Genomic DNA, 22,710 nt, shown 5'->3' with positions numbered 1-22,710 from the left:
GTGAGGACGCCACTGAGCTTTTACTGCCTCTGGGTCTCTTTACCTGGATGGTGGAGCTGATGTTGCCCAGTCGATGAAGTTACTACAGAGCTGAGAGCGCACATGTCACAGGACTAAAAGATGGCCACCCTCTTGGCAAACACTTCACAAATAAGAGGTCATATCTCATGCCTGGTATGAGACCATGTGTCCAGGGGAAACTGGGATAGCGTAAGTCAGCTTTCTTAGGATGAACAAAGTACAGGAAGTGGCAGGATATCAGATCTTTCCATTCTAGTGGTCCTGTATACAGTAGGTGCCTAATCCCTAAATACAGAAAGGAGCTTATAGACCTGGGTTTATATGATTTCAAAGATGCTCAAAAGCTACTGTATGAAAGGATGGAATGGGCTCGTTTCCCTCTGTCCACCATTTCCCCTAGGTATCTAGAGTCTCTCGTTTCGAAAGATGTGATAGGTTCGAGCGCCGCGAGCATTACTTGGGAGTCTCTGAAGTATGTCCCTGTAACAGTACTGACAGGACACACCAGAGCCTTTGGGATGGAAACTTAACGTAGGGAAGCTGTGGTGGTGAATGCACGCAGCAGGGGCTGCCGCCCACTTTAATTTTCCAAAAGCCAGAGGTTGAGCGAATTCTGTGAAGTAACTCCAAATTATTTAGGAAATTCATTTCTTTGTAATTAAGGAGATTAAAGTCCTTCGGGGCCAGAAACCATGTGACAACTCAAATCATTTTCCCCAGTAAAAGCTGTGAAACTCTATCAGTTAAATTCAGGCTCGTCTGGAATTTTGAAATGCTTCAATAATGTTTCTTTGCTCCACACAATCTGCAGTAATTTAATATTTCTGAAGTGTGTCAGGTTTTTTTATAATGAGCTCTTCAAGTCTAAATGTGAATTATGTAACATTCCACTATAGACATTCTATTTAGTGAACTGCTTCTGAAACGTAACATCCCATGTTGGGGAGCCAATGGCGTGGGGACCAAACCATCCTACCACAAAACAGAATAAAAGGACATGCCTCTGCTTGGAAAACAAAGCAGGGAGGCCTTGGTAACACAAGCTAAAACACACCCTAAAATACAAATTTATATCTCTTTGCTCCACCATAGAGTTCTGCAGTAAAATGGCTTACTGGGGCTATTAGCTTTTCAGACATTTTTTATTCAATCATTTCATCAATGTGATGAGTTAGATATTATATTTTTCTTCAGCAAATGAGAAAACTGGGACACAGCTACATGAGAAGCTTGTCCAAGGTTACTTGTTAGGATGAAGCACAAGCCACTCTCGACCCCTACTCACTTCTCATTGCACATGCATGAAAGAATGACTAAGGAACATGTGGTCTTTCTGTGTTGTGGGCTGTTGCTCAGCTGTTAAAATGAGCGCAGCAGTGGTACAAGGTATAACATGGAAACATCGGCCAAGAGAAAGGAGCCAGACAAAGACGACTGCATAGTGTAGGGTTTCATTTCTAGGAAGTAGTCAAGATCGCTAAATCCACCCAAGCATATCAGTGGTTGCTCGGATGAGGTTGATTATAAAGAGACTGCTCAACAGAGACAATGCCCGTCTGTGGGTGATGAAAATATTTTGGAACTAGATGGGGATTGATGGCTGGTGCTTGCAAATATCATCTTTGATAAGTGTAATGAAAACATTTTTTAAATGGTTATGTTATGGAATTTGCACCTCAATGGAAAAATCATAATAAAATTGCCTCAGCTTGATACAAGTCTTAGATGACATGCCAAGAAGGGTACATTTTTCCCTTCTAGAAGAATAAGACACCGAGCGCCTGGAAATCTGGAGACATTATTCAGGATTGGGATTCTGTATGTGTGGCACCGGAAGAAGAACCCAGCCGTCACTGTGGTTGGCAATGTAGGACATCTTCCTTGCTGTTGTCCAAATCATAAGCAGATGAAACAGGCCGTGTCAGCGAGGAACAAATGTTTGCAAGGTACAGATAAGCAGCCTTGGCCTCCTCACACATAAATTAAGAGCTGCACCACAAAGTGTGAGAGATTTGTAGGTAAAAGAGAGTGGCCCCATAACAAGGCCAGGTCGATACTCACAGCAGACTACCTTTTGTTGTTCTTGTTGTTGCGAGAAAAGACCTAAGTCTGGGAGGTTTTTCTTTTTCCCCTTAAGGGACAGGAAAGGTAAGTCAGAAGAGTGACGATTTCTATCCAAGAAGGGGCTGGACAGTACAGCGACTGGGTGGCAGGTTCAAGTGATACGACAAAAGGTGACAGTGGGCAGCTCTTTGTAGAATTTGTACACTGTTCTGTACGGCTGAAAATCAACAGGGGTGGGAATTGTGGGGACGTCAAAAAGTGAAGCCGGTGACTTCAGCTGTGCATTGCATGGGAATCATAACCCTGACTGTGGAAAGACCAGGCAGGAAAGACCAAGCCAGTCACTCAGGAAAGACGGGACAGGAAAGACATCTCAAGTCACTCAAGAACCTGCACTTGGGCTGTAGACACTCCATCTTGGGCAGAAAGAGCGTGCACAATTAAAAAAAAAAAAAAATGCCAAACCCGTTTGGCTGACTTTTCTGCTTTCTGCAATGTCACAGGCAAAAGAATTCTGAAACTACTTCTGATACATTACAAGACTTGGCAAGGAAGCAGGGCACTGGCATCTTGGGAATCAAGGTCCTCACTAAAGAAGAAGAAGAGATGGTTGAATATGTTGAAAGAGTATGGGAGGAAAGAATGCTAGGAGGCAGATTAGAATTGGAGGCTCCAGGGGCCGAAACATAGATATAACATATATGTCTGTATTTAAAGGCGTGTGAGTATGTTTTCATCACCAAAAAGGCCTAGAAGCAAAGAGTCCCAGAAACCTACTCGGAAGGTGGTTTCTACCTTCATTCTTTACATAAGAAGCTAGGGCTGGAGAGTATGGAAACAGAGCAGCCTCAAATGCCACGTTCTTCCAGAAAGTGAGGAAGAGCTCAGTGTATAACTACAGGAAAAAGGGTCTTAGAACAATGCCAACTTAGATGGAACATTTCAAGAAGCAAGATGACAAGAAACGCTACATCATTGAATAAAACGGAAATCCGTAACTCCATACCTGTAGCCCTCCACCCCCATGTGAATAAAGTCCTGTTGATGCATGCTGTTAACATGGGCACAGCCATATCGAGGACCCCATAACCTAGGGCTCAGAGGGATACAAAACTTTCCTCAAGTGACCAAGTGTTGACAGTATGTGAAGAAAATGTCCTCCATAGCTTCCCTACTTCCTGAATATTTGCAGCCTAAAGCGATCCTCTATAGATGCTGGGTCTACTCATCTATCCACTCATCTCCCATAAACCCCGCCTCCTGCAATAATAACCTCAGCTCCTTGTTCAGCAGCTCATTTAGGCCTGCCTCTCTGTTCAACTTTATGGAAGAGACTTGCTGACTTGCTGAGCTTCCAGGCTCCATTTAAGCACCCACTCCACTCGAATCTCGCTTTTTTGTGTTTCTGCGTTTGTTGTTTCTTTATTCCCTCACCATCCCAGTCAGGTCCAAATCCCTGGAGCCATGCTGTGCATGCCCAACACAGATGAACAAAGGGGACAAGAGGGAGGTGTCTTGCACAGAGTGGATGCTGACATGGACTGATAGCAATGAGGGAGCCCGGCAAGTCTACACTGACATTTTGCAGCCACCAGAGTAGAGACTAGTCTGACACTAACCTTACACAATTGTAGATCTGAGAGTATTTGATGAGGAACAGGACTTTGCAGGTCTTAAAGTGTCTTCCCACTTAATCTATGGGTTCCGAGGGGGAAATTTATAATTGTGAAATAGAGAAATTGAACAACCTCCATTAAATTAGGAAGATACATGTCAACACAGAAGACACAAGAGAGGCGGAGCCTGAAAATGCAGCATCTCAGACCCTGCTAAGCCTCCTGGCCAGAAACTGGCTCAGGTTACAGCTTTCAAACTGGGAGGCAGTAAGAAACAGCTATGTTCTCCAAAACTGCAACAAACTACAAAAAAGGTTACAGGAAGTTTAGATGGAAAGAAACTAAACATATCAAAAAGTATGATCTATGTTTAGGGTTCTGCTGTGAGGAGAAAAGCCATACCACAGTGGGAATCTTTGTGACAATTAAAACTATATTAGGTAACAATGCTGTGTCTATGTTAAATTTATTTGACAACTTTCCTAAGATTATATAAGAGAATATATCTATGTTATGGGACATACATGAAATTTTTAGAAATAAAAGGCCAAGAAGTCTAAATTACCTTGAAATGATCCAGAAGAAAATTATTTTCATGCAAAGGCTCATGTGTGTAATACATAAATATAATGTCTACACATCACAAGTCACATGAGATAAAACACTACCATTATAAGCCTAAGGAAAAGGCTTGGCTGAACTCATAGTCCTTCGGGGGTTTTTTTTTTGCCAATTTTGAGATTTCCATTTTACACACACACACACACACACACACACACACACACACACACACACACACACACACACGCACACACTATAGCTAGGCTCAAAACCCAATACATAGTACCAGCAGAAGAAATGGCTTCTTTTTCTATTTCTGTCTGTCTGTCTGTCTATCTGTCTGTCTGACTATTTGCATGTCTCTGTATATGTTTGTGGCGGGGGGTAGACAGAGAGAGATGAGGAGGTGCACATGTCACAGCACACATGTGGATGTCAGGGGACAAATTCATGAAATCAGTTCTCTTCCACTTTTACATGGTTTCCAGGCACTAAACTCAGGTCTCCAGCCTTACAGAATAAGCGCCGTTCCCCTCTGAGTCATCCTGCTGGCCCAAAGTAGCACAGCATTAAAGAAGGCCCATTGGAGGTAGGCCACACTCATTTAAAATGGCTTATATAAGCAAAACATATTTCTCCTTTTCAAATTTAATGTAAAAAAAAAAACAACAAATGATACCTTGCTATTAGATATCAATTAGTTTCACTTTTACAAGGAAAAAAATCTAGAATTAAGCTATGTATAAAGTTTATCAGATTCCTTATTTTTAAAATGGAATAATGAAATTAATTCCATATGTTGACATGAATAGAAGCAAATGAAAGTTCAAAGGAAGTGTGTTTTGCAAAAGTACAATGCCTCCTCAAAGGCAGGGGCCACTGTTCACATGTCTGCAGTTTCCAGAAGCCAATGACACTGAAATACACATTTGTCTAATCAAACTCAAAACTCAACAAAGTCAGAAACAGGTTTTAGTAATATTTAAAGTTTCTGTAAGAGCCACATGGCATGCTTAGGGCTGTTTCATTAAATATTTTAGGACCATGAAAATCCATAATGTAACTCTGCGGGTATTTAAAGGGATATGAGAACACATGTACAGTCCCAGCACTCGGAAGACGGAGGCAGGAAGACCAATAATCCTAGGCCACTCTCAGCTACACAGCAAATCTGAGCGAGCCTGGGTTACATGAAACCCTATCTGGGGAAAAACAAAACAAAGCAAAAAGAAAACTAATAACAAAATCCAAAGACTTAAGGAAAGAAAAACAGACAGGAAGGCAGCCAGTATGGCCCTCAATCCATCTTGCCATTGCTTACAATACTAAACCCTGGTCTCTGATTTCACACCACCATTACAAAGTGGCAGGCACTAAACTTAACGAACAGTCCTGAGGCTGAATCTGAATGCCGCCCGACTCTACCACCAGCTTCTAGGGACTGCCCACGTGGCGTTAGTTGCATGTGCTGTTTAATCACACAGTCTCGATGTCTTCATCTATAAAATGGGGAAACTTTTTGTCTTGGTGAGCTTCTTCAGAAGCCAGATGAACAAAATGGTGTGGATGCCACCACCACTGGTGGCTTTTCATTCCCTCTGCTCAGTGTGCCCTCTTCTTCCCTCACCTTCTTGCCTTTTCTGTCCTGATTCCCATCTTTTAAATTTTTTATTATTTTATATATGTATAAATGTTTTGCCTGCATGTATGTCTATGCACAACATGCATACATGGTGCCTACAGTGGCTAGAGGAGAGGGGCAAAGCCCCTGGAATTGGCCTCATTTCTATGTGACCTATTTGCTCTAAGAAGAGGGCATCGAATCCTCTGGAACTGGAATTACGGATGGTTACAAACTGCCATGTAGAAACTGTGAATCACACCCAGGTCCTCAGGAAGATTAGTCAGTGTTCAACTACTGGGCCATCTCTCTGGTCCCATATTTCTATCTCTTAATAGTTATGTGTCTACTTCCTCAGGCATCACACTACCCCACTTTGAGTAGGAGCCTACCTGACCACCGTTGGATGACAAGATCTCCAGACACAGGGCCCAGTGCATCGTGCTGGAAGCACATAGAAAGCACAAAACCAAGTCACTGATAAAGGGGCTACTGAAAATGTGTTGCTCTTGGAATCCACTACTCTAAATGTTAAGCCCAGCATCAAGCCATTCAAGCGGTTCCTAGGTAGACAACCAGAGAGAAAGCCACTGTGCAGCATGAGCAAAGTCAGCACAGTGGTACACAGCAGACAAGGGTCTATCTCAGGCTGGAGCCAAATGGCAGCAGACAGAATAGATGTCAATAACTAGCATATCAGTTGAGATGGGGGAGAAGGCATGCTATAGCTGATTTCTGTAAAGCTGGTGAGTGTCAGCCATATTGAGGAGCAAAGCTCTAGCTGACAGACACAGAGATCAGAGGGACAGAGAGAGATGCAACTAGAGATGGAGACTGCTGCAGTCAACAAAGACAGAGAATAAGAAGCATGGGTTCCTTTTAAACCACCCAAAGTCTCAAGAATTTGGCTCTAGCTATAGCAAATAAGCCTGGGCAAGCATGTGGATAAAAACGCACACTGATGCAGACTTCAGCCATTCTTCACGGCAGCAGGGTGACTGTTGGCTGTTGCGGGGTACCAAAGGGGAGCAACAGGGACAGTGCTGCATCTGTCACTATGGTGTTAGCTTGGGTGTTATGAAGGGTCTTGAGGCCAGCAACCAGGATGGGGAGTGATGCCATGCCTGTATCAGAACAGTCGCTAGGTTTAAAGGCTTCTGCTATTCCATGGCCCTTGCTGGAAGAGTCCCAGATGAATGAGCCTTCATGGAGCAAAGGGAAAAGGAAGCACAGCCATCCATCCTCCAGAGCAGGGCTATTAATCAGTGTCTGCCAATCAAATCAGTTTAATGTTCGGCCTCTACACACCACTCTGCAGAGCTGACTCCAGATGCAGGAGGTTTAGAGAGATGGAGTATGAGCTGGCTGCTGCTTCATCCACCCAGGGCACAGGTCCCAGGCAGGCCCTTCCCTGCTTCCCACAACACAGCAATCCTAAGGGAGCCCTCCTCAAGGGTCCACTGAGCCACAGGGCTCGCCTTCATTTTGACCCCTTTCTGCACCGGCCATGCAAGGGGCACCGTTCATTTGCTCCTCCTTACTGAACGTGGCTCCTTTCCTCTGTGTGTGTTCCCTTGCAACATGTACACCTAATACAAAACTATGGCTGTCCCCTGGGATCTTTCTCAGAAAGAAGAAGGAAGTATTTAATGAGTCTCTCTCAGGGAAGGGGGCTTTAACTAAACAAAGGCTGCATTTGGCAGCTTCGACCTGTTGATTTATTTAAAATATATCAGGCCCTTATTTACTCTCCCTTCCACAAGCTGCATTTCATCATCTTCAGGGAGAAGGAGGAGGAGGCGGAGGAGGAAGGGAGGGAGGGAGACAGGGAGGGGGGGGCAGAGCATGCAACAGATGCTGCCATGCTACCTGGCTGCCAGACCGACCTCGCGCAGGGACTCATCCCAACACTGTCCAAATCACCGATGTCATTATAGTGTCTCCTGCAAGAGTTCTGCCCATCTGGTCACTTGAGGACCCACCCGCTAACAGAAGCCCTCCTCTCTCCACAGAAAGCAGAGACAGGTGGCATGCTCTCTCCCTACCACGGACACCATATTTTTCTCTTCCCCTCTTTTCAAATGTCAAATTTTTACCACCTTTCTAAAAAAAAAAAAAAAAAAAAAAGGACAGACCATCGTCTTTGATCCACTAATGATCTACTAGTCCAATCTCAATTACCATAAAATGGGGTACATAGGTGCCTCAAATTTTCTCCACAAAAGGAGCTGCACTTGATGGGAAGCAACCCAATTTCCACAATTATCTCCCTGACAAAAAGCATAGGCAGCAATGCTAACCATGGGGCTGTGTTTTCCTGAAGCCATAAATGATGATGCATGCTCTGACAATGGGAGTCTTGTTTCTGTTGTTCCCTGATTTGTGAGAGTATTTATTTGAACCATCTCACAGAAACATAAAAATGCAATCACTCTTGGCAACACCCGAACAACACGGAAGGCTGTTCGCCCTCCCGGAAAAACTCCTCTTGGATTCCCTGGTCAACGCCAAAGCATGTCACCTCAGACACTCTTGCATGGGGACACTGCCTCTTATGGCAGGCTTGTTCCTCCTGAGCACAAGGGACTATTTCTGAGAAGACAGACACATGGCGGCTCCCAAGACCACATGGAGCAGTACATGTCAGTGCGTCAGCTTCAGGTCATCTCTGGCGTTGCATTAGATGGGTTGGTTTGTGTGTGCACATCCCAGACAGCAGACACAAAGCTCCCTAGGTGATTCTAACAGGTAGCAGAGTTCAGAGATGGGGATGATGGTTTTGGGAGCTCGCATGAGCCTCAGGGTGAGCATGACCCCTCACTCTCATTGGTCATGAATGTGGCATATGGTACATAAAGCCCTAAAACCCAATATGGCCACTGAAAAATGGAATGACTCAGAATAGACACCATATAAGGCTACTGCAATACATGATGTGCTCCATATAAAATAGCCATCACAGAGAGGGGGGAGTGCTGGTAGGAGGCAGAAAAATGTCCCTCCAAAGGCTTCACGCTCTAATGTCTGGAAAATGATGGAGATGAGTTAGATAATGAAAATGTGGACTTTTGAGCTCAGGAGGCTTAGAGGAAATACAACGTTTTTGGATTGATAAGGCCATAGAGACGCTGAGATGCCATGAATATATTTTGCATGTAGGACGCACATCAGTCTCTGGGACCAGAGGGCCAGCAGTGGTGGAGAGGATAATGACCCCCACAGATGTCCAGCCTCTGGTTCTGTAACGTGCCAGTGTGTTTCATGAAGTGGCAAAAGGCTCGCTGTGCATATTGTCACTCTGTGCCCTGCACCCCCTCTACCAGGCCTGGGGTAGATTCCTCACTCAAGAGACACTTGAGCCCCTGCAAGAAAAACCTAATCTACCCAACTTGAATATACAGAAAAAAAAAAAAAAAAAGATATGCATGTGCTCTCCTTCGAGAGTCTGGGCTCCTTCGGGAGGCAGACTCTGTCCACAAGGCCAGCACAGGGGACCTAACAGGGACAATGAGTCAGCAGAAGCCAGGAGGTGGGAAGAGAGGTCATGATGAGCATGGAGGCACTTTGGGAAACATAGAAGCTGCAGATTCGACTTCAGGGAGCAAACAAGGTCCCAAATAGTGGGGACAGCAGGATGAATTTAGTTTTAGTTGCCAGGAGCTATCCAAGCCCCACCCCTGCTACGAATTTGTACTGCAGTCTTCATGACGACCCCGTGCATGCATGGCTGTTTCCAGGCTCCAAGGTGAACTCTTACTTAAGGCCTCCCCGCCGCCAGGAGGCGATATCCTCCAGGTAGCGGACGGGGCTACTAGCTGCCTAGAGCTTCCAGGCAAAGGCACCTGCTTACTCCTGTGGCCCAAACCCCGAAATCGCTGCTGCTCTCTTTGGGGCGGACAAAGAAGAACCCTGAGTGCCACAGGCTCCCAGACTCGCCTTGAGATTCCAAACTGTGCTTCTACCAAATCCCTGGCAGTGACCCAACACTGTGGCCTCTTGACATCTGTGAGCTGCAGTGTCTACCTCTGTGAAGCCAAGAACTGGAATCCTTCTCAACGACTTCTGAGTGGATACACAAGATAACATATGCTGCACTTGGCCTCATGGTGTGTGTGTGTGTGTGTGTGTGTGTGTGTGTGTGTGAGAGAGAGAGAGAGAGAGAGAGAGAGAGAGAGAGAGAGAGAGAGAGAGAGAGAGAGAGAGAGAGAGAGATGCATTATATATCATTTGCCTTTCCTTCCCTCTATTTTTGGAACAAAAGAAGAGATATCCCCCCCAATATTTATCTCCTATATGACATACAAATTGGTTAATCAATGTGTGTTTGTTAAAATTAATAAAGAAACCAAGTGTCAAAAATTATTCTGTTGTGAGAAACGAGACGTGATATGCAGAACATCTCCCCCAACCCACATGAATCACATGCTACAGCTGCCCTGGAGAAGGCATATTCAGAGTATGGCTGGCCACCCAGTGCCATGCCTCCTCACCGACTTAAGCCCTCTGTGCTGTTTCAGCAGGAGTCAGATGTCAAACTCACAGAATGATTATTCAGAGGTTTTATAACGGCACTGCGTACACAAGAGTGAGCTTTGCTCAAGGGACACCTCAAAGGACAGTGTAGGGTCCGGGAGTGGAGTAGCGTTGCCTCTCTCTAGCCTGGCAGAAACTGTCCAGAACTAGGAGAAAAGGCTGCTTTAAATGGAGTTTTGACCTTTGCTGGTAGACCAATGGCAACTGGGTGGGAAGAAAGTCGGGCGGGGGGGGGGGGTGGTATCTGGAAATCACAGACCTGACTCAGGACTCACCAATTCCAATAGCATCCTGGAGGCCTAAGGGAGGACAGAGAGGCAGACCGACAGTGAGACTGGGGTAGTCTACCCTGACCCATCTCTGATATTCAAGGAAGAAAGCTGGAGAAGAAAAGAACGCCCTAGGGGAACAAGGAAAGAACATCTCAAAGTCCTAGTTCAGACTCTAGGAAGAAGCTCCTGGGCAGTCTCTGTGCATCAGCAGCCTGAGGAGCCCCATGACTGTGTTCTTGAGATGGAGCACAAGTGCCACAGAAGACAGCAGAGAGACACTCGAAGCACCTTCCTTTTTCGTGCCACGGTCCTGTCTCTTGAACCTTTGTTTATCCCAGAAGCTGTTATTAGACCCATTTTGCAGCCGGAGGAGCGAAGGCACGGAACTGATGGGACATTCAGTCCTAGACTCCATTTCTCTGACAGAATCCAAGCTTACCCAAGCGTACCTCAGGTAAAATACTAATATCAAATGTCCCCATAAAACCAGCCTGCCTTGCATCAACCGTCGGCCTTACCTACCTGCATCTCATGCCACAGTAAGCCTGAAGGCCACCTGAGGGCACAGGTGGCCATCTATTTCCCTTGTACTTTTCTTTGCCCTATCTTAATAAGATGCAAGAAACTCCCACATATATATTAACTGAATAAATAAAGCTGTGAAATCTTTCAAATCTCTACAATACTATTTTTTTTTTCCTCAGTTTAAAAATAACCTGCTTTGCCAAACACTCAGAAACTTCTTTTCTCTCTTAAAACAGACCGATATTGGTTGGGGGGGGGGGGGTTGTTATTTTGCTTTTTTTTTTCTTACACACATATCATATTGAGATTCACAACTCATCGCTCACACAAAAAATACCCTTAGGCTCCTTGTCTATTCAGGCGAGCATTTGCCTGGTAAATTCGGAGAACAGTTCAGATTAACTTCTGCCTGCCGAGAATGAGCTTGCTGGGCAGCCTCTCCCACCCGCCCCCACTCCCACCCACCCCCAACCACCCACCCCTGCCTCTGTGCAAACTTTTAAAAGGGACATGAGGCTTCCATCCTTGAGGGTACTCCACAACCACTCAAAGAGGGGTCTTGATTAGAACTAACAAAGGCAACACAATGATTAAAGAAGCCGGCGTGGCTGTTCGGCCTCCTGACAGCCATGTTTGTATGCCATGGCATGGAGCAGCACTCCTAAAGGCCCCCAAGTGCCGGTCTGACAATTCTTTATTATTACCTCTCACCTTCTGGGCTCAGCAGGCCACACAGGTGAGCTGGTACACACTTAAGCAGAGGTTGAGGCCTGAGGCCTAAACAGCTTTCTCTCTCACTTCCTACCCTTCCATGGTCACCTTCCATTTTCATCTGCTTGGAAAACAGGGAACCCTTGCAAACACCCCACCCCCACCCAGCCCGTCCACTCAGGGACACTTCCTGATTCACAGCCATGGTCATGATTTACCAAGTGCTTTCTCTTTTGCCCCCTCATCCTATCCTCATGTAGATGATGCTGGTCTCACTGTCAGCCACCAGTCAGTGGTTCCTCAGCAAATAACAGCTGAAAATAAAACTGGAATCTATGCCTTCTAGCCCGCGGATTCTTTCTTTTTCATACCTTGCAAATAGCACCTGACTCCTGGGTCTTTAGCACACTTCTTAATAAGACTCTCAGTCTGGGCTGGGGATGTAGGTATGGGCATTCCCATCCTGAATGGCCATCCAGAAAGCTGGATCTTTTATCCCAACCCTCTCTATTTGGCCCCACCCAGTGAGGCCATACCCCCTTCTTCACCTGCTGTGTCAAGACCACACCCTTTTCACTATCTGCTCCCTGGCCACCTGTATGGGACTCCTGACCTGACTGAGGATATTCTTTCTGGAAGGAACTTCAACTTTTGGTCTTTAAAGTTTACAATCTAAATTAGGGACACTCTTTGGGGCTAAAGGGATCAGGAACAAGATAACCAAATTCACACTAAACAGCTTACAAGAGCCAAACTACTAAATTAATTACTGTGGATTTTTAATTGGGTTTCACTAAGAAAAAAAAAAAAGCTGAGCTGGTAGTCCTTAGGTGCCCATTAACTGGCAACTTAGACAAAGCAGTTAGCTAGCCTCCTAAGTCCCCTCTTTTCTGTGAGTCTCTATGCTTCAGCAGTTTAGGACTATCAAGGAAGAGAGGTCATGTGATCAGCAGGCAACTAGGTAAAATCTTCCCCCCCCCCCCAGGAATTCCAGAGGGAAACGCCCACAGAAAACCAGAGGTGAAAATCTAGGAATATCAAATAGGCCTTTGAAAAGCTGCATGAAAGGCGCGGGCCCTTTCCCCAAGCTCAAGTCAAGAACTTAAAATGTAAAGTGGAGATTAAAAAAAAAAAAAAAAAATTCAAAAAGGAGACATAAACCTAATATATTTTAAAAGGAGAATTTAAAACTGTCAGTATGAAGTGCGAAGCCTTTTCATCTTCTGACTTTCATCCCTCCATTCTGGTGGCACATGGGCAGAAAAATCACACGATAAAATAAGAAGTTGCTTCAAATAATCACAGGGCCTGAGGGCTCAAAAGCATTTCCACATCAGTATGCCCAAATAAAATGTTCTTGATACCGCTTGGAAAATACCTAATGCGGACTTTGGTCCTGCACAGACTTAGGAAGGAAGGCTCTGGGAAGGAGGGTGATCCACCTGGAGCTCCCCCCTCGGAAGGGCAGTGAAATGCAAGTTAGAGCCCCGAGTTCCAGCTTCCAGGTTCGCACAGTAAAGCAGGACAGGATATTGGAGATGGCCCATTTCAAAGCATTAGAGCTGTCATTGCTCCGAGAAGAACTTGTAAAAGTCACCTAATTAGAATATTACCCAGAACCATTAGCTGGGTCACCTGGCTCCCAGTCCATCTTGGCCACCACTGGAGTGCAAAAAGCAGTGTAACTTCCGTCACTGAATACATTCTCCACAACTGCACATTATTAACATCGGAAGGAACACTGCTCTGAGAGGAAGGTATTTTCAGATATACAATAAAGACTTTAAGAGAGGGGGCAAAAAAACTTTTAGAATTAAAAAGACAATCAAACTTTTTCGTACCCCAGAGAAGGAGGCCTCTGTTTCGAACATAATTTCCCCCGAGTCGGCTTCACAGACTGGCTTCTAGAAGATGTATTCAGAACCTCAGGCACGGGGAGAAAGGACTCATGGGAAATACCTCAGCATGCTGAAAGCAAACAAAACCCCATAGCCTCAACGCATTGATTTCTAATAAAGATCTCCACCCTGAGATAAAAAAAGTTTAAATGAAATTAAATAGCACAATACCCATGTTCACCAAGCTGGAGTCAAGCGCCCGGGAAGCCAGCTGCACCACCAAGCCCTACGTGACAGTGGCCACCAAAGGAGGAAGAAGGACAAAGGGCACAGTTCAGATCAGAGCTAGGGACTTTGATGAGTGATTGGCAGAGGAGTGAGACAGGGTGTGGTCACAAGGGGAGACACAGCTAAGGGTCTACTGTAAACGCAATCAGGTCAAGAAATACAGACTGCAGGCCTCTCCGCTGCTCCAAATGGAGCTGCGGACTTACACAGTTCACAACCACTCAGGGCATTTTTGAGTAGTTTTTAATTTTTTTTTTCCATGTGTTATTTAGTTCTAGAGCGTAGCTGATGTTCGGGAGGAGGTAGGCTGTCAGTAAACAGAAATATAAATCACGCAGAATGTGCCAGATGTGGCTGATGGTAGAGGGAAAAAAACAAGGGAGGGTGGGGGGCTCATCTTCCCCTGGAGAGGGGTACATTTTTTAAGGAGGTTGTCAGGGAAGGGACAAATAGCACCAAAGCAGAAGAGTCAAGACTGTGGGAGTGTATGGCTGGAGACAGCTGCAGGAGAGCATTCCAGGTCAAGAAAAGAAAGTTCCAGACTCTTGAGGCAGAAATACGCTGGACCAAGTTTGACCTAAGGGCAGTGAGGATTCTAGCCCAGTATGCTGGAAAGAGGGTGAGTTAAAAACAAAATAAAACAAAACAAAACAGAAGGCCAGCAAGGTAGAGGCCAGAGCCAGGCTCTGGTGAAGGCAAAGTCCTTGCTCTTAAGCAGTTCTGTAATCTAAAGGTGAGGCTCTCATCAGACACCAGCCATGTGAGCTTAGGAGAGAAAAGTAGGAGTCAGCCCGTTCCGCATTTGAAATTTTAAAAAGGAACAAAACGAATGATAAAAGAAAGAAAGAAGGAGGAAGAGGGAAGGAAGGGAAGAAGAAAGGAAGGAGGGATGGAGAGAGGGTGGGAGGGAAGGAAGGAGGGAGGAAGGGAACATGGGAGAGAATATCTTCTACTCCGTGTCCCACTAACCCTGGTTCTTTCCCTGGATGAAATGATTTCAAAGGTTAAACATTATACTTGGTATCAACATTACATTGGTGCCACAGATAAGACACTCAGCGACGTCTCCCACTCAGCAAACTGCAGAAGGGATAAGACCGAGGCTTGGGACCCAGAATCTTTGTAGCTCTAGGAGTTCGCTGTGCTGAGTTGCTGATGGGACGGCTCCACAGCTGCGTGACAGTACCTGAGGCAACATGGCTTTCCAGTGGCTGCTGCTGTCCCCTTGACAACATGGGGCAGAGCAATGAGCGCTCGCATCAGGAGAGCACCCACCCCAGGGTGGAGAAAGTCAAAGCAGTCCTGATCTGCTGGATATCAGTGTCAAAGGCACAGTGGAGACTGAGGTCTAGGCTCAACAGGTCAAGCCGCCACATTTAGAAAGTGTTCAGACACACAAGCATCTGTGGTTGCCTGGACATCCCTGCCTCCCAGTTGAAGGAAAGGAAAACCCGTTCTGCTGACTGGTACAGGTTTATGGCATTAGACATTGCTCCCAATAAATGAACATTCAGCTTAACTCATCAGGCAAGCTAATGTCTCCTGGATGCTTTATGACCTGGAATGCCCACACCTTTTATTTCCAACAGGCTCTACACTCAAGCCAAGGTCATCTGTGGCCGTTTCAACTTAAGCCAACTTCATCTGATGATGACTGGGTCAGTCCTGCCACTGTGTGTGGATACAGCCTTCCTCTCTGTGGGACAGTGAAACAAATGGGGGCAGGAAAATATCAGGGCCATGAACGGAGGTGAGGTTGTCCTTAATTTCTGGCCAGAATCTTTACTGTTTGCTCGCTTGCCTGAAATTTGAGTGCTAAGTTTTGGCTTAGGGTATTAACACTGTTGGGAAAAGTATGCAAAGTGGGCCTGGCCCCATTGTCCCTCTTCACAAAGATCAAATTGAGTAATATTTACATGTACTTGTTCCACCCATGAGTTCATCTAATTCTCTCAACAACTCCCCAGCCTTTAGCTGGGGAAAATAAAAAAGCAAAATCCAGAGCCAAGAGACTTTATGACCTGTGTCTTTCATTTCACACAACACAGAGACTGGGACGCAACGAGGGACAGATAACTTTATCCAAGCAGATGCCTCTTATAATAATTCCAAAGCTCGCTTTTGATAATGAACTCAACTCAACCAAAGGTAGTATGGCATCACAAACTCAGTGCCACAGGGAACATCACCAGGACATGCACTAATGCACTTAGGATCAATTCAGTTGTTGTCAGAGCCAGGTTCATACAATGGCTTTATTAAAACTGCAGCTCCCACAGCAAACTGGAGGCAAGAGCTCTGGGCACTGAATGGAAAGCAGCTCCCATTCCAAGTGTGCAAAGGAATGAGAGCCAACCCTCCCAAGCTCTCTGTTTGCTGAAGTGGCTGCTGGGCAGTCACACAGTGTGCAAACTCCAACACGATGCCTTCCCACCTGCCTTTCCACTTTCTCATTATCTGAGGGTTGGAAGATGCTACTTCCAAACTCAAGGCAAACTGCATTGGCCACAAGGCCACAACATCACTGTAGGGCACTTATGGCACTATCTCTCACTGGGGCCCTGCATTTGCTCAGGAATCCTGGGGGTGAGGCTCTCTGAGAAGATGGTTTTGTGCATCTCTGTTTGTCATTACTCAGAGCAGATGGGGTGCTAAAATTAAGAATGTGGTGCCCCAGATTTTAGGCGCTCGCTGTTTCTGTGGAAATGATACTCTGTGCAAGTGTGGGGTAAAGCCAAAAGAGAACCAGACCTCACAGTACAGTTGGGAAATGACAGCGGTCTGGGATTGTGTCAGTCTTCAGCAAAGGCTTTAAACAACTAACTGCAACGCCGCCCCTGAGCCTCCTGGAGCTTCTGCAGCTGCTAGCCCCCTAACACTTCTCCCTCCATACAAAATACTTAAAAGGACCCTCTCTAAATACACGTGCATGAAGTCAAACACAATCTCTATCCCCCACAGGCTGTGCTACTTTCTTCTGATTTTAAAAGAAAATAAAACATGTTGGTGGAGGCTCTAGTGTTACCCGGAGACTACAGCACCGTACCTGCTGCACTAAAAGGGTTAGATTGCCCTGTCCTGAAAACTGGATGGGTGGATGGATGGACGGACGGATGGACAATGGGTGGATGGAAGGATGGATGGGCAGATGGATGGATAGATGGATCCAATCAGTCAAGATGTGAGGGACACCAGCATTTAAACACACAAATCCACTACCATTCACTAGGATCTGGCCATGCTCAATCAGTGGTTGTTAGCATACTTATTCCATAAGCTAGAAAGAATAATCCAACCATGACTGCCCCTACCTCAATTTCCATGTTGATAGCTAATGCTCCTGAGACTTGGAGTTGGGGTGAGAGAAGAGAGGGAAGGAAGGGTGTCCATGGTTGATCAGCTCTGAAAACACTTTACAATATAGTGGCCTCTTGAAATCCGTGATGAATATTAGTACATTAACAATTTAAAAATGTTTATTACTAAAGAAACTCATTGGCCCTTTACAGCCAGATGCCGTAATTCAGCTAAACAAAAACTGTCCTCAGAATAACAAGAGACATCCCAAAGGTGTGGGAAGGCCCACCACCGTTACCTTCTTTCTCCAGCAGGGTCTCTCCAGCTGTCATTCTCACTCCTGCCTCCTTATCTTATGGTTCCTGCACAACCGTCACATGACTTAAAAGAGCTGCCCAGTGTCCTTTCTACCGTTTACATTCCATGTTTCCATCTGTTAGTCTGTAGTCCATATTACGTGGAGCATTCCTGTCTCTGTGTTAAACTCACCCCATCCACGGCAGTAGGGCCACATTCCAAGAAGACACCTCCACAGGGTGTGCTTGAATGGGTAGGCAGTGAGTAGAAAGTTTAAATACCATGTGATCTTTAGGAAGCACCTTAAACTGAGCAGGCTTTAGTTTTCCCCTCTGTGTTGGGGCATTTAAAGCTTTTTGATCACTGTCACTTTAAGTAGGAGGAGTTGAGGCAATAGTTATTAACACTACTACTCAGTGGGAGATTTTTTTTTCCTCTGGTGTTATCTGTTTAATTTACTATTTAATACAGTTTTATGAGAGAAACAGTACTCTCTCCACTGAAAGATTCAAAGAACAAAAACTACAGAAGAAAAGCATTAAACTGCTCAGAAGAGGCAATGGCGGCTACAGCACCAGCCCTAGGTCAGTGTTTCCATAGTATCAGACTGTCCAGCAGAAGAAAATACTGGCTCTGACTGGCACAGAAAAGAAATATGACTTCAAAAGTAAGAAGAAAGGGAATATATGAGGTGCTTTGCACATAATTCAATTTATTGCACCGTATTCTATGCCTGGGAAATGAGCACTCCCTGAGTCAGTGGATTTAAAAGCGGCCAAACTTTAGACCCGTACAAATGTCTTCTATATTTTTAATGAAATCTTTTGCATCTTATCTGCAGTGCTTGTTCTAAATCAACCCCACACTTGACAAGCAGGAGCCATCCACCTTCCCCCTCAAGTAAAGAGTTTATTTTCTCTCTCAGAGAGCAATTACCGGACAAATGCCAGGATGCAGAGGGTGTTTCTCCAGCAGCAGCATCTGTCTCCTTGGCAGCTCCTCAGGCGGTTTCGTTGGCAATACTAAAATGGCCAGAGGGTCAGTCAGAGCTCAGCAGCCCACAAGCTCTCAGGTGGCCTCCCAGCTTCTGCCTGCATGTCCCAAAATCAGGAAAAAGGCTTAAACCCACCTGAAAATTTGAAAGTTGGCCAAACCCAACTCTAGCTCACTAAGAACCATTTGGAGGGATCCTGGTTTCTGTTGGGAGCCACACATTCTCAGGATGCTCTTTGCTGAACAGACTGACTATAACAGCAACCTACGTAAGACGATACACAGAGAGTTAATCCTGCGATAGTCACCGTCTGACACAGCATATGGTGACCCCCACCTAGCAGCATTCACAACTTTGGTAATCTCCCCAGGTGTGGGGAACCTCATGCTTCACCTCCAGCAACAGAACATGGCAGAAGAGAGGAGGGGAGGCTTGATAGATTAGGTTGTAGAGCGGCCCTGCTGGGGCAGGAGAGTGAGGATGTGGAGAGAGTGACATCAAGATTAACACATGGAAGAAGCCAGTTGACAGATAAAAACTGGGAATCCCTGTAACAGAGCTCCGTGTGAAAAAAACAACAACAACAAAAACTCACAGGTGTAAGAACACACGAGACAATAGGAGCTATGTAAATGACCTACAGAGGGTCATGGGATTTGAACCAGTGCCTGTATACCTTTTCCCAGCTCACTAGCTCACTCCCACACTCTACAGTGTCTTCATTTAATAAACTGTCTCTATTTCTATCATTGACCATGCGTCCCCATACAACACTCCTTTCCTCTTGGTATGCCAGCTCTTGTCCTCTCACCTGCTTAGTCTTAGAGAAGACTGCTTCCATCCTGTAATCTAGCCTATGGGGACCCCCACAGGACAGCGAACTGAAGGAGGCTGCCAGACAGGATTAGCAATCACTGAGGCCCTTCACTTCATAGCCTAGTGTGTTCTGTGACTGGAAACAGAGCTGGTAAAGGGGAGTTTGTGGACTGCAGAAGCCCTGGCCAGTGCCTGGATTATATAGCCCAGTTAAATAAGTATCCTGAGCTAGGATACTCATTGAGCTGACCAAAGGGCACAGTAAGTTTGTACTCTTAGGGTGCTATATTTTGAGTAATTTGTTATGTAGCAAGCATTAGTTGAATGTGTATCTCAATAGGAAAAGAATAGTCTTTAAATCATGTATATAGAATTGCCTATTTCAGACCTGCCCAAATGCTACCTTCCTGGGCCTATTCTAATAATCTTATTAGATTATTATGGCCGCTCAATTCTACACATTCCAGCATCACACATGGTCCATGAATCTCAAACAATGAGTTAATGGTACCTATAACACATGCACGTTCGCCTAAAATGAAACATCAGGGACTATTTCAGATCTGTCCAAGTCACAGTCAGCCTGTTAGGAACCCCCCACCCTCAGGTGACAGGCAGGCTGAGAAGCACTATTCTGACATGGGACCAAATATATTCTATAAACTATATTGCTTTTCTGCATGTCCTATGCCAATGAGAAATATGATATGGGGCTGGAAGATGCTCAGTGGTTAAAGTGCTTGTCACTCAAGCATTAAGACCAGCCTTGGGATGCCCAGAAACCCACCTAAAAGCACAGCAAGCATAGTAGCTCATTAATCATTCCAGGACTCAGAAAATGGAGACAGTGGATCTCCAGGCTACGTGCACTAAAGGTACTGGTTAGCTCTGAGTTCAATTTAGAAACCATGCCTCAATGGGAAAGGTGGAGAAGCAGCAAGCAAGAGTCTAGACATTAACCTCTGCCCTCCTCATGCATGCACACACACACATATATGCATGCACCCACACCCATGCGGACAGGCATATACATACATACATACATACATACATACATACATACATACATATATGCCACATACACCTACACATGAGAGAAGTGGGTGGTAAGATGTGGATGTTATTATTCATTGATTTCTACATCTTAGAGTTCCCAGTCTGCCTCTATGAAGATAACGAGGAACAGGCAGGGGCTACACTTTCAACAGTTTCCCACCCACTGCCCTTTTATCAAAGTTCATTTAGCCATCATTAAATTTCGTTCTATCATTAAACTGCAACACCCCCCTGGCCAGCAGTGTCTCCAAGCTGCAGAGCCAGAGTCATGAACAAGCGTCAGGGTTTAGCTGGCACCAATCCCTCTCCTAGCTGCCACTCAAATAGCCCAAGGAAGACTCTGGTTCAGACAAAGCTATTAACACACTCCTAGACCAGTCAAAGGTGTCCAAAGATGGAACTAGGTGATTAATTCCATGCGATCATGCAGGTTAACCAGTAAAGGGATCGTCAGAAGAGGAACACTGGGTTCTATTTCTGAAGAAGAGGAAAGAAATGTGAGAAAGTTAAGTATCAGGTGCTTCCTGCACTCTACAGCTTTCTGCTGCGGAGGTGCAATTTCTTCATTCCAAATACCTCACCCAGAACCCCAATGCCTCCACTGTGGCCTGGCAAGTTCCTGCTGAGACACCAAGCTCCAGAGTGTCTCCTTAGTGAGGCGCTGTTTCCTTCCCCCCACCCATTAGAAAAATGATCACAGAGGCCTGTTCCATAGTCAACTTTTGATTTACCAATTAATTTGTAATGAAACAAAAGTGAATGCTCATGTGTTTCCTTAGCCTCTGGATTGGGGGGCTGGGGCAGAGGATGTGGGTGGAGGCTTGGGCTTGCCGTCACTGCTTTCCCATTTAAGTGTGTTTATTTTTAACAGACTCACACTATCACAGTTCTACCTTTTAGAGGAGCACAATTTGCCAGGATCGTGCATTAAAAAAACAAAAAACAAAAAACCAGGCATCATGTGCAGAAAGAGGCTTGTACATCCCCAACAGGCATGCAGCCTCGTGTCCACCTGCTCTGCTTTTGTCCCACATCTCCCATCTCATCTACCCTAACAATCGTGGGCCAGGGGCCTCCGTGTCATTAGCACTGGAGGTCCCCACCTGTCTCTCCATCTGGGAAAGTCTCAGGGGTAGTGACGGATCTTATTGAATCACCTTGTCTTTTTAGAAGTGATGCAAGGCCTCGAGGCTCTTGCTAATTACTAGACCTGTTACTACTGTGTATGTTGCCCTGCTCCCTGCAAACAGCTTGCCTGGAGAACAGGAGTAGCTACGGAGAGGAGCATTGGTATTCTGGCCTAACCCATGGTCTGGCTCCCAGAAGGATGCATTGGTATCGAGCAGCTGAGGACTGAGAAGGCTGTATAGGGTCAGAGTCAGCAGCTGCAAACAAGAGCAGTTGGCTGCTTCTTCCATGACAGTTTTCCTGCTCACAGATTTGGAATTGCGCACTTCCTCTGTACCAGTCACTGACATATGATGCCTCTGTAGTGGAAGGCTTCTTAAAGGCCCAGGAAGCCTCCTTAATGTCTGTTTCTCTTTTTCGCCTCCCACCCCACCCCCCAAGCCCAGCTTCCTCCCGAGAGAGACAGTCCCTGTGACCTCTCCCAGAGCACACGAGCTGTCAGTTTTCACTCACCAGGGGCCTACGGAAAGCTGTTTTGCCGCGTATGCTCCCTCTCCTTCTTGCCCACCTCCCTTAGTGATGCTGAAACAAGCCAGATACTTGCATTCTTGGCCTCCCTTCTGGCTGGAAGTGGCAATATGATCTGGTTCTGGCAAATGGGGACCAAGCAGGGAGTGGGTAGGTGCTGTGCTGTATGGGACTCCCTTCTGGGAAATCGTTTCTTTTTCTCTCTCCACTGATTAAAACAAATAGTAAACAAACAAAGTTCCATCTGACTGTCCCCAGTGCCTCAGCTTCTTTCCTTTCTCAATGACATGACATGAGGACGTGATACGCCGGTCTGCCATAGTGAATCTGAGACCATGAAATAATCAAAGGAGCTAACCAAAAGAACCCGAGCCTCTGATGACATCGTTGACCTACTCCAGTGACCTTGGGAACACCTGCTCTGCTATAACCAGCAATAAAATGACAGTAGCCCTCAAGTCACTGCTAACCAGGGTAGTGGTCATCTCCTCCTAACCAGCGTGTGTGCCTCTGTGAGAGTCTTAGTCATCTTAATACTTCCTGA

The 22,710-nt window shown here is 45.7% G+C and overlaps 1 protein-coding gene across 3 annotated transcripts in view; it reads right to left on the bottom strand.

The window, feature by feature from the left end:
• Dab1 (DAB adaptor protein 1) overlaps nucleotides 1–13,860 on the bottom strand; it is a 270,742-nt gene extending 256,882 nt beyond the window's left edge. Inside the window, exon 1 of one of the 3 annotated variants that reach the window (XM_051170931.1) lies at nucleotides 13,766–13,860. The gene's annotated coding sequence lies outside the window, so the exon portion shown is untranslated. The remainder of the gene's footprint in view (nucleotides 1–13,765) is intronic. The other 2 variants (XM_051170934.1, XM_051170932.1) reach the window with 2 other exon arrangements.
• Between the last annotated feature and the right edge of the window lie 8,850 nt (nucleotides 13,861–22,710).

This window comes from Acomys russatus, chromosome 29 (assembly GCF_903995435.1).
Source record: "Acomys russatus chromosome 29, mAcoRus1.1, whole genome shotgun sequence".
Lineage (NCBI taxonomy): Eukaryota > Metazoa > Chordata > Mammalia > Rodentia > Muridae > Acomys > Acomys russatus.
This window is presented reverse-complemented; position numbering and strand designations above follow the sequence as displayed.